The 9,501-nt window shown below is 44.8% G+C and overlaps 1 pseudogene; it reads left to right on the top strand.

The window, feature by feature from the left end:
- Nucleotides 1-309: 309 nt before the first annotated feature.
- Nucleotides 310-1,409, top strand: LOC125528904 (annotated as a pseudogene).
- The last annotated feature ends 8,092 nt before the right edge of the window (nucleotides 1,410-9,501 follow it).

Below are 9,501 nucleotides of genomic sequence, written 5' to 3' on the forward strand. Positions count from 1 at the left end.
CAGTCAAAACATTCGGGCCGAGCTCTTTTTTGTAGGAAAGCCCGAGGAAAAGAGATATAATGCTACCCTGTGATGCAACTCTTCTTTGCCATGGGCTGGTCCAAGAAACACGCGTAGGTGAGTTTGGTCCATAACTTGTATCTAGGCCAAGTAGTGTTATTGGCAGGTCATCCTACAATAATTGTGTCCCGCCTTTTGAATAGGTCGAGGTGGTTCACTAGTACATATATTTCTGTTATTTTAAAATAATGAAGCATAATTTGTGTGCTAATAGGATCTTGTGTGGAATTGCAGGCACTTGAATTGCACATGGAGTTTGGAACTACAGTCTCGACCTGCAACGCGACGGTGGTTCAGGATAGCCACATCTTTGTGGTTAATGACTATAGTGTCATCAAGGAAACTGGACCGAACAATTTTATGAGGTCCCATGCCTTCCAAGTCGGTGAGTATGACTGTTCAGTAGATTCTACCCACAAGGAATCAATGCTGAAAGCCAAAAGCACATCTCTATTCTTGTTGAGCTTATGATGGAAAAGGCTGAAGTGAAGGCAATATTTTGTTATCGATTGATCTCCCCAGGAGGACAGAGCACGGAGTTGAATCAGATCGGAGTGTTAAACTTATCTAGTGCAGAAGGCAAATGTAGGATGGGAGGGTGTGGGACAAGGTAATGGAGAAAACTTTGCTTGAAGCAGAATATGTGGAATTTGACCACTTCTTGATTGAATGTTCGATCACTGTTATGAAAGATCCATTGGTGACTTGCAGTGACTTACTACTTTCACCCCAAGTGAAGCTGCCACAATCCCATCTATCAACTGATATGGAAAATCTATTAGAGTCAAAAGGAGGGGCGGACGTGACCTTCTACTTCCAAGGTGAATCATTTCTTGCACATATGGTAGTGCTTGCTGCAAGGTTCCCTGTGTTTAGGGTGCAGCTCTATGGCCCAATGATGGAGAAAGACGGATCATCTATAATCCTGCAAGATATGTTACCTGACGTTTTTAAGGCTCTCTTATATTTTGTACACAGACTACTTGGTGCTTCCTTTCAACAATTTCGATGACGAGGACATAGAAGAGATTGTACGCCACTTACTCGAGGCTGTCGATCGATACGCAATTGAAAAGCTGAAGCTCATATGTGAGGCTATTCTTTACAGGTGTCTTGATGTACAAACAGTGGCAACTACATATGCGTTAGCTGATCAACATTAGTGTAACGATCTCAAACAGGAATGCCTCAAATTTATGGCATCTCCAACAATACTTGGTGAAGTCATGGCAAGCCAAGACTATGATAACCTCAAGAGAAAGAGTGCTAGTTTTCCTAAGCTAAATGAAAAGTATGTTTACACGAGTCTTGATTATACATTGACAAGTGCAAGTCATGAGCGTGTGTAGGACATGGAGAGTGTGGATGCAACCAATCCAAGACTTGGCGTTTGCTAGTGAAAACAGAGTGACGGCTAAACCAAATTATACACTAAACTGAAGCCAAATACACTAGTGAAGACAAAAGTGATGGCTAAACTGAAGCCACATACAATATTAGATTTACAAAAACTAGACACGGAAGGCGAGACCCTTGGAGAGTCCAGCAGCGGCGGCGACCCTATGTGCGCATCGCGAGCGTGTTCTGTCGCCTCTAATTAACAAGCTTGAGCGCCAGCTGCAGTTGGTGAGAGAAAATCAAGAAGACACACCTGATGAGAGAGACGACAGCGGCCAGTTCGGGCAACAATGGTTCACACCTGTGTTATGGAAGAAGGCGGAGTAGAAGGTCCTCGTCGGAATGAGGCAAAGCAGCAGCTCAGTTGAGTGAGCGAGACGACGCCAGGGAGGAGGGTGAAGCTGTGCGAGCCCGTGCTCGTCGCAACCAGTTAAGGAGGAGAGTAGGAGCTAGAGGCCATAGTGCGAGGTTCTGTCTAGACGGAGGCAAGCGAGCTCGGCCCGGAGTGTAGGAGGCAGAGCAGCCAGAGCCACCACGGCCTGGTGGATGGGCAAGGTGAGACGGAAGCATAGCTCGCCTATAGGGAGCCAGTAGACCTGACGTCACACATGTGTTTTTCCTTTTTAATTTTATTTCTATTAAAAGAGTATATACATTATTATGAAAAGATAATTTTTTTAGAAGTGTTCATTCCACATTAAAAAATGTTCATACTGTGTAAAATATCATTGCTCAACATTTAGGAAATGTTTGTACTCCCTCCGTTTCTTTTTAGTCTGCATATAAAATATGGTCGAAGTCAAACTTTGTAAAGTTTGACCAACTTTATAAGAAAGAATATCAACAATCACAGTATGAAACCAATATATTAGATGCACCATGAAATGAATTTTGATACCATATAGCTTTAGTATTGTAGATGTTGATTCTTTTTTATATAAATTTGCTCAAACTTTGTGTAGTTTGACTTTGACCAAATCTTATGTGCAATCTCCATCAACATCTTCACCAGCACCATCTCCTCTCAAAACCCTAGTTCATCTCTTGTATCCAATTCTTGTCTTCAAGTCCGGGATTGGTACTAGTAGGTTGCTAGTAGTGTGGATTACTCCTTATAGTGTGGATTACTCCTAATTGGTTTATCTGGTGGAAGATCATATGTTCAGATCCTTTATGCATATTAATACCCCTCTGATTATGAACATGAATATGCTTTGTGAGTAGTTACGTTTGTTCCTGAGGACATGGGAGAATTCTTGCTATTAGTATTCATGTGAATTTGGTATTCACTCGATATATTGATGAGATGTATGTTGTCTATCCTCTAGTGGTGTTATGTGAACATCGACTACATAACACTTCACCATTATTTGGGCCTAGAGGAAGGCATTGGGAATTAATAAGTAGATGATGGTTTGCTAGAGTGACAGAAGCTTAAACCCTAGTTTATGCGTTGCTTCGAAAGGGGCTGATTTGGATCCATATGTTTCATGTTGTGGTTAGGTTTACCTTAATACTTTTGTTGTAGTTGCGGATGCTTGCAATGGAGGTTAATCATAAGTGGGATTCTTGTTCAAGTAAGAACAGCACCCAAGCACCGGTCCACCCACATATCAAATTATCAAAGTACCGAACGCGAATCATATGAATGTGATGAAAACTAGCTTGACGATAATTCCCATGTGTCCTTGGGAGCGCTTTTCTCTATATAAGAGTTTGTCCAGGCTTGTCCTTTGCTACAAAAAGGATTGGCCCATCTTGCTGCACTTTATTTACTTTTGTTACTTGTTGCTCGTTACAAATTATCCTATCACAAAACTATCTGTTACCACTTATTTCAATACTTGCAGAGAATACCTTGCTGAAAACCGCTTATCATTTCCTTCTGCTCCTCGTTGGGTTCGACACTCTTACTTATCGAAAGGACTACGATAGATCCCCTATACTTGTGGGTCATCAAGACTCTTTTCTGGCGCCGTTGCCGGGGAGTGAAGCACCTTTGGTAGGTGGAATTTGGTAAGGAAAAATTTATATAGTGTGCTGAAATTTATTGTCACTTGTTACTATGGAAAGTAATCCTCTGAGGGGCTTGTTCGAAGAATTGCTAAGCCTTGTGCTAAAGATAAACATAGACCTATGGTAGGCATGCCTGTTATTTATGTTAAAATAGGACATCATTGTTATCATGGCTTATGTGATATGGGTGCTAGTGCTAGTGCTATACCTCATGACTTATACAAAGAAATTATGCATGAAATTGCACCTGCTGAGATAGAAGGTATTGATGTTACCATCAAACTTGCTAATAGAGATACAATATCAACCATTGGAATTGTTAGAGATGTTGAAGTCTTGTGTGGGAAAACTAAATATCCTGCTGATTTTCTTGTCCTTGGTTCCCCACAAGATAGCTTTTGTCCCATTATTTTTGGTAGACCCTTCTTGAACACAGTTAATGCTAGGATAGACTGCGAAAAGAATGTTGTTACTATTGGCTTGGGTGATTTGTCTCATGAGTTTAATTTCTCTAAATTTAGTAGACAACATTGTGAAGAGGAATTACCTAGTAAGGATGAAATTATTGGTCTTGCTTCTATTGCCGTACCTCCTAGTGATCCTTTAGAACAATATTTGCTAGAGCATGAAAATGATATGTTTATGTATGAAAGAAGGGAAATAGATGAAGTATTCTTTAAACAGGAACCTATCCTGAAACACAATTTGCCTGTTGAAATCCTATGGGATCCTCCTCCACCCAAGGGTGATCCCGTGTTTGAGCTCAAACCGTTACCTGATACTCTTAAATATGCTTATCTCGATGAGAAAAAGATATATCCTGTTATTATTAGTGCTAACCTTTCAGAGCATGAAGAAGAGAGATTATTGAAAACTCTGAATAAGCATCATGCTGCTATTGGATATACTCTTGATGATCTTAAGGGCATTAGTCCCACTCTATGTCAACATAAAATAAATTTGGAGGAAGATGCCAAACCAGTTCGTGATCATCAACGGCGGCTGAATCCTAAGATGAAGGAAGTGGTAAGAAAAGAAATACTAAAGCTCCTTGAGGCAGGTATAATTTATCCCATTGCTGGTAGTCAGTGGGTAAGTCCTGTCCATTGTGTCCCTAAGAAGGGAGGTATTACTGTCGTCCCTAATGATAAAGATGAATTGATTTCGCAAAGAATTATTACATGTTATAGGATGGTAATTGGTTTCCGCAAATTAAATAAGGCTACTAAGAAAGATCATTACCCCTTACCTTTTATTGATCAAATGCTAGAAAGATTATCCAAACATACACATTTTGCTTTCTAGATGGTTATTCTGGTTTCTCTCAAATACCCGTGTCAGCCAATGATCAATCAAAGACTACTTTTACTTGCCCTTTTGGTACCTTTGCCTATAGAAGTATGACTTTTGGTTTATGTAATGCACCTGCTACCTTTCAAAGATGCATGATGGCTATATTCTCTGACTTTTGTGAAAAGATTTGTGAGGTTTTCATGGACGATTTTTCCATCTATGGATCCTCTTTTGATGATTGCTTGAGAAACCTTAATCGAGTTTTGCAGAGATGTGAAGAAACTAATCTTGTCTTGAATTGGGAAAAGTGCGACTTTATGGTTAATGAAGGTATTGTCTTGGGGCACAAAGTCTCTGAAAGAGGTATTGAAGTTGATAAAGCCAAGGTTGATGCTATTGAAAAGATGCCATGTCCCAAGGACATCAAAGGTATAAGAAGTTTCCTTGGTCACGCCGGATTTTATAGGAGGTTCATTAAGGACTTCTCAAAAATTTCTCGGCCTCTGACTAATTTATTACAAAAAGATATACCATTTGTCTTTTATGATGATTGTGTAGAAGCATTTGAAATACTTAAGAAAGCATTGATCTCTGGACCTATTGTTCAGCCACCTGATTGGAATTTACCCTTTGAAATTATGTGTGATGCTAGTGATTATGCTGTACGTGCTGTTCTAGGGCAAAGATTTGATAAGAAATTAAATGTTATTCAATATGCTAGTAAAACTCTAGACAATGCTCAAAGAAATTATGCTACTACTGAAAAGGAATTCTTAGCAGTTGTATTTGCTTGTGATAAGTTCAGACCTTATATTGTTGATTCTAAAGTAACTATTCACACGGATCATGCTGCTATTAAATATCTTATGGAAAAGAAAGATGCTAAACCTAGACTTATTAGATGGGTTCTCTTGCTAAAAGAATTTGATTTGCATATTGTTGATAGAAAGGGAGTTGAGAAACCCGTTGAAGACAACTTGTCTAGGTTAGAAAATGTTCTTGATGACCCACTACCTTTTGATGATAGCTTTCCGGATGAGCAATTAAATGTGATAAATGCTTCTCGTAGTACTCCATGGTATGCTGATTATGCTAATTACATTGTGGCTAAATTTATACCACCTAGTTTCACATACCAGCAAAAGAAAAAGTTTTTCTATGATTTGAGACATTACTTTTGGGATGACCGACATCTTTATAAAGAAGGAGTAGATGGTGTTATTAGACGTTGTGTACCTGAGCATGAACAGGAACAGATCCTACGCAAGTGTCACTCCGAAGCTTATGGAGGACACGGCACTGGAGATAGAACTGCACATAAGGTATTTGTTGGGGATATTACTACTGGATGTAAACCGGCCAGGAGTAGCCGGATTAGATTTATGAAGATTAGAAGCCCATGAAGATGTAAGAATGATGGCGCTTCATGAAGGCCCAAGGCCCAGAGGAGAGTTAAGGCCTGTAGATGTAAACCGACCTAATTATGTAACTTGCATTGTAAGATAGGAAGTGTAGAGACCGAACCGGACACATCTATGATCCGGCTTCAGGACTCTGTAAACCGGAGGGCGTCAACCTATGTATATAAAGGGACGACCTGGCAGTGGTTTAGGGACAGACAATAATTCGAGAGCCAGACAAAGCGGATTCGCTCCCTGGTCTTCGAAACCCAAGCAATACCAATCACAACTAGACGTAGGCTTTTACCTTCATCGAAGGGGCCGAACTAGTATAAACTCCCTGTGTCCCCTTGTCCGGTTTAACCCCTTTAAGCTAACCCATTGCGGTGGCTCCACGACTAAGTCCTTTCATGAGGACATCTGTTGTGACAAACCCACGATAGTTGGCGCCCACCGTGGGGCTATCGCACGATGGTTTCGAGTTCTTAAAGGGCAGCTTTGATGGACTCAAGGGATACGCTGTGTGCCGGATGACAAAGAGTCGTCGTGGCAAGCTCTACATCGACAACGCAGGATGGGGCCCCGAGGCCGATTCAATCGAATACGGGTACTGGGTCCCCTTTGGTGGGATTCACGTCTTCATCGGCAAGATTGGCGAACCGGGCCCTGAGCCGGACACCTGCACCGACATCATCGAGACGGCTCAGCGTGCAAGCCCTTCCCCGGTTCAGCCCGTGGCGAAGCATGTTTTCGTAGGTCTCATCCATGGAGCAGAATATGAGGACGGACCAGCATCCGATGGAGAAACCGTTGTCTGCTCCGACGACGAGTCTTCTGGAGAGACCGAATCGCTCTATCAGTTGCAGGATGGCCGGATCGGTGGAGGTTCCGAGGGCAATAGTATTCTGGATTCTCCTGATCTGCCAAACCAGGCCGCTATCTTCATGGCCGGTACACAGTCAGCGCCTCACTCATCAACTGCCGCAGCAATACTCTCCGGTTCCACAATGGCCACGCCAACGGGGGCAGGAAACTCTGTGCCGCCTCCGGCTCAAGTTTTGTCTGACTTGTTCGACACTTTGGCAACATTGATGGCCGCAGAGGTGGATGCAGCAGCCCGGGATCAGCACAACGTGGAAATTGCAAAGGTGAAAGATTAGATAGCTCAGGCTAAAGCGGACCTAGCGGTAGAGAACGCTAGGATGGCTACAGAACGGGCCGGGTTGGAAGCTCAGGCCTACCGGATTAGGCTGGGTCATAACGCTTTCGAAGAAGTCATGTGAAGAAGATACCGATCGCATCTCCCGTCGGGTTATGAGCCATGAAATCTCTTCAATACGCCAGGAGCAGGAACTAGTAACTAGCCAATATTAAACCGGACGGAGGCGCCGGGAACAGGAGCGCTGGTTCAGCCGCGCACGATGGACCCGCCTCGTTAGAACAACATTGTGCCACAGTATGTTCCAACACCTCCCGGGCATTACTCCAACCCGTTGGACAACATTGTGGCCGCCGCTTCATGATTGGCAGCCCTCCCGACCGACGGCGAATCACCAGTTGCAATTGAGGCACGACGGGCCAGGGATCTCCTTCAAACAGCTCTAAACCAGCAGCAGGCATATTCGCACAGCCGTGAGAGGATTCATTCCACCCCCCGTCCAAGCCGAAGCTACAGCAGGCACGTTGAGGATGAACCGGCCGTATCAAGTAGCGCACGTCACCGTAATCTGCCGCGAGGGCACAACCCGGCAGGGGAAGGTGCTAATGCGCATGATGTGGTAGACCATGGTCGCGCGCGTCGAGAGGCCGAGTTAGCAGCTCTGCACGGAGCCCGTCAACCTACTCCGGTTCACCCTACCACTTTAATAGAGCCAGGTGTGGTATTCAGTTCCTTAGGGGTGCCGTGTCTTACCCCAGCTTTGCGTAATGTGAGGCTGCCTAAGGATTTCAAAGGACCTCGTAAAGTACCCAATTATACCGCCGATCTGCAGCCAGAAGCATGGGTTGAAAGCTACGAGATGACAATGGAGATGTTAAATGTGGATGAAGCGGTATGTGCTAAATACTTCACCATGATGTTGGAAGGAACAGCTCGTACTTGGTTGAAAAGCTTACCAACTAACTCTGTCGGGTCACGAGCCGAATTGAAGCACCGGTTTATCCAGAACTTCAAAGATACTTGTAAGCAACCCATGTCGATTGTGGATCTGGCCGCTTGTGTTCAAGAGGATGGAGAGTCCACGACCCATTGGGTAAAGTGGGTCTTAGCTATTTTGCATTCGTCAGATTGTATCAATGCAGATACTGTTGGGGAACGTAGCAGAAATTCAAAATTTTCCTACGTGTCACCAAGATCTATCTATGGAGAAACCAGCAACGAGGGGAAGGAGAGTGCATCTACATACCCTTGTAGATCGCTATGCGGAAGCGTTCAAGAGAATGGGTTGAAGGAGTCATACTCGTCGTGAACCAAATCACTGGAGATCCTAGTGCCGAACGGACGGCACCTCCGCGTTCAACACACGTACAGCCCGGTGACGTCTCCCATGCCTTGATCCAGCAAGGAGAGAGGGAGAGGTTGAGGAAGACTCCATCCAGCAGCAGCACAACGGCGTGGTGGTGGTGGAGGAGCGTGGTACTCCAACAGGGCTTCGCCAAGCACCGCAAGAGACGAGGAGGGAGAGGGGTAGGGCTGCGCCAAGAAGGAGATTGAATCCGTGTCTCTGGCAGCCCAAAACCTCAAGTATATATAGGGGGAGGGGAGGGGCTGCGCCCCCATCTAGGTTTCCACCCCTAGGGCTGGAGGCCAGCCCTAGATCCCATCTAGGGGGTCGGCCAAGGGGGGAAGAGAGGGAGGCGCACCATTAGGTGGGCCTTAGGCCCATCTGAGCCTAGGGTTTGCCCCCTTCCACTCTCCCTTGCGCCTTGGGCCTTGGTGGGGGGGCGCACCAGCCCACCTGGGGCTGGTCCCCTCCCACACTTGGCCCATGCAGCCCTTCGGGGCTGTTGGCCCCACTTGGTGGACCCCCGGGACCCTCCCGGTGGTCCCGGTACGTTACCGATAAACCCCGAAACTTTTCCGGCGACCAAAACAGGACTTCCCATATATAAATTTTTACCTCCGGACCATTCCGGAACTCCTCGTGACGTCCGGGATCTCATCCGGGACTCCGAACAACATTCGGTAACCACGTATATCTATTCCCTATAACCCTAGCGTCACCGAACCTTAAGTGTAGAGACCCTACGGGTTCGGGAACCATGCAGACATGACCGAGACGTTCTCCGTTCAATAACCAACAGCGGGATCTGGATACCCATGTTGGTTCCCACA

The sequence above is a fragment of the Triticum urartu genome, unplaced genomic scaffold, assembly GCF_003073215.2.
Source record: "Triticum urartu cultivar G1812 unplaced genomic scaffold, Tu2.1 TuUngrouped_contig_520, whole genome shotgun sequence".
Lineage (NCBI taxonomy): Eukaryota > Viridiplantae > Streptophyta > Magnoliopsida > Poales > Poaceae > Triticum > Triticum urartu.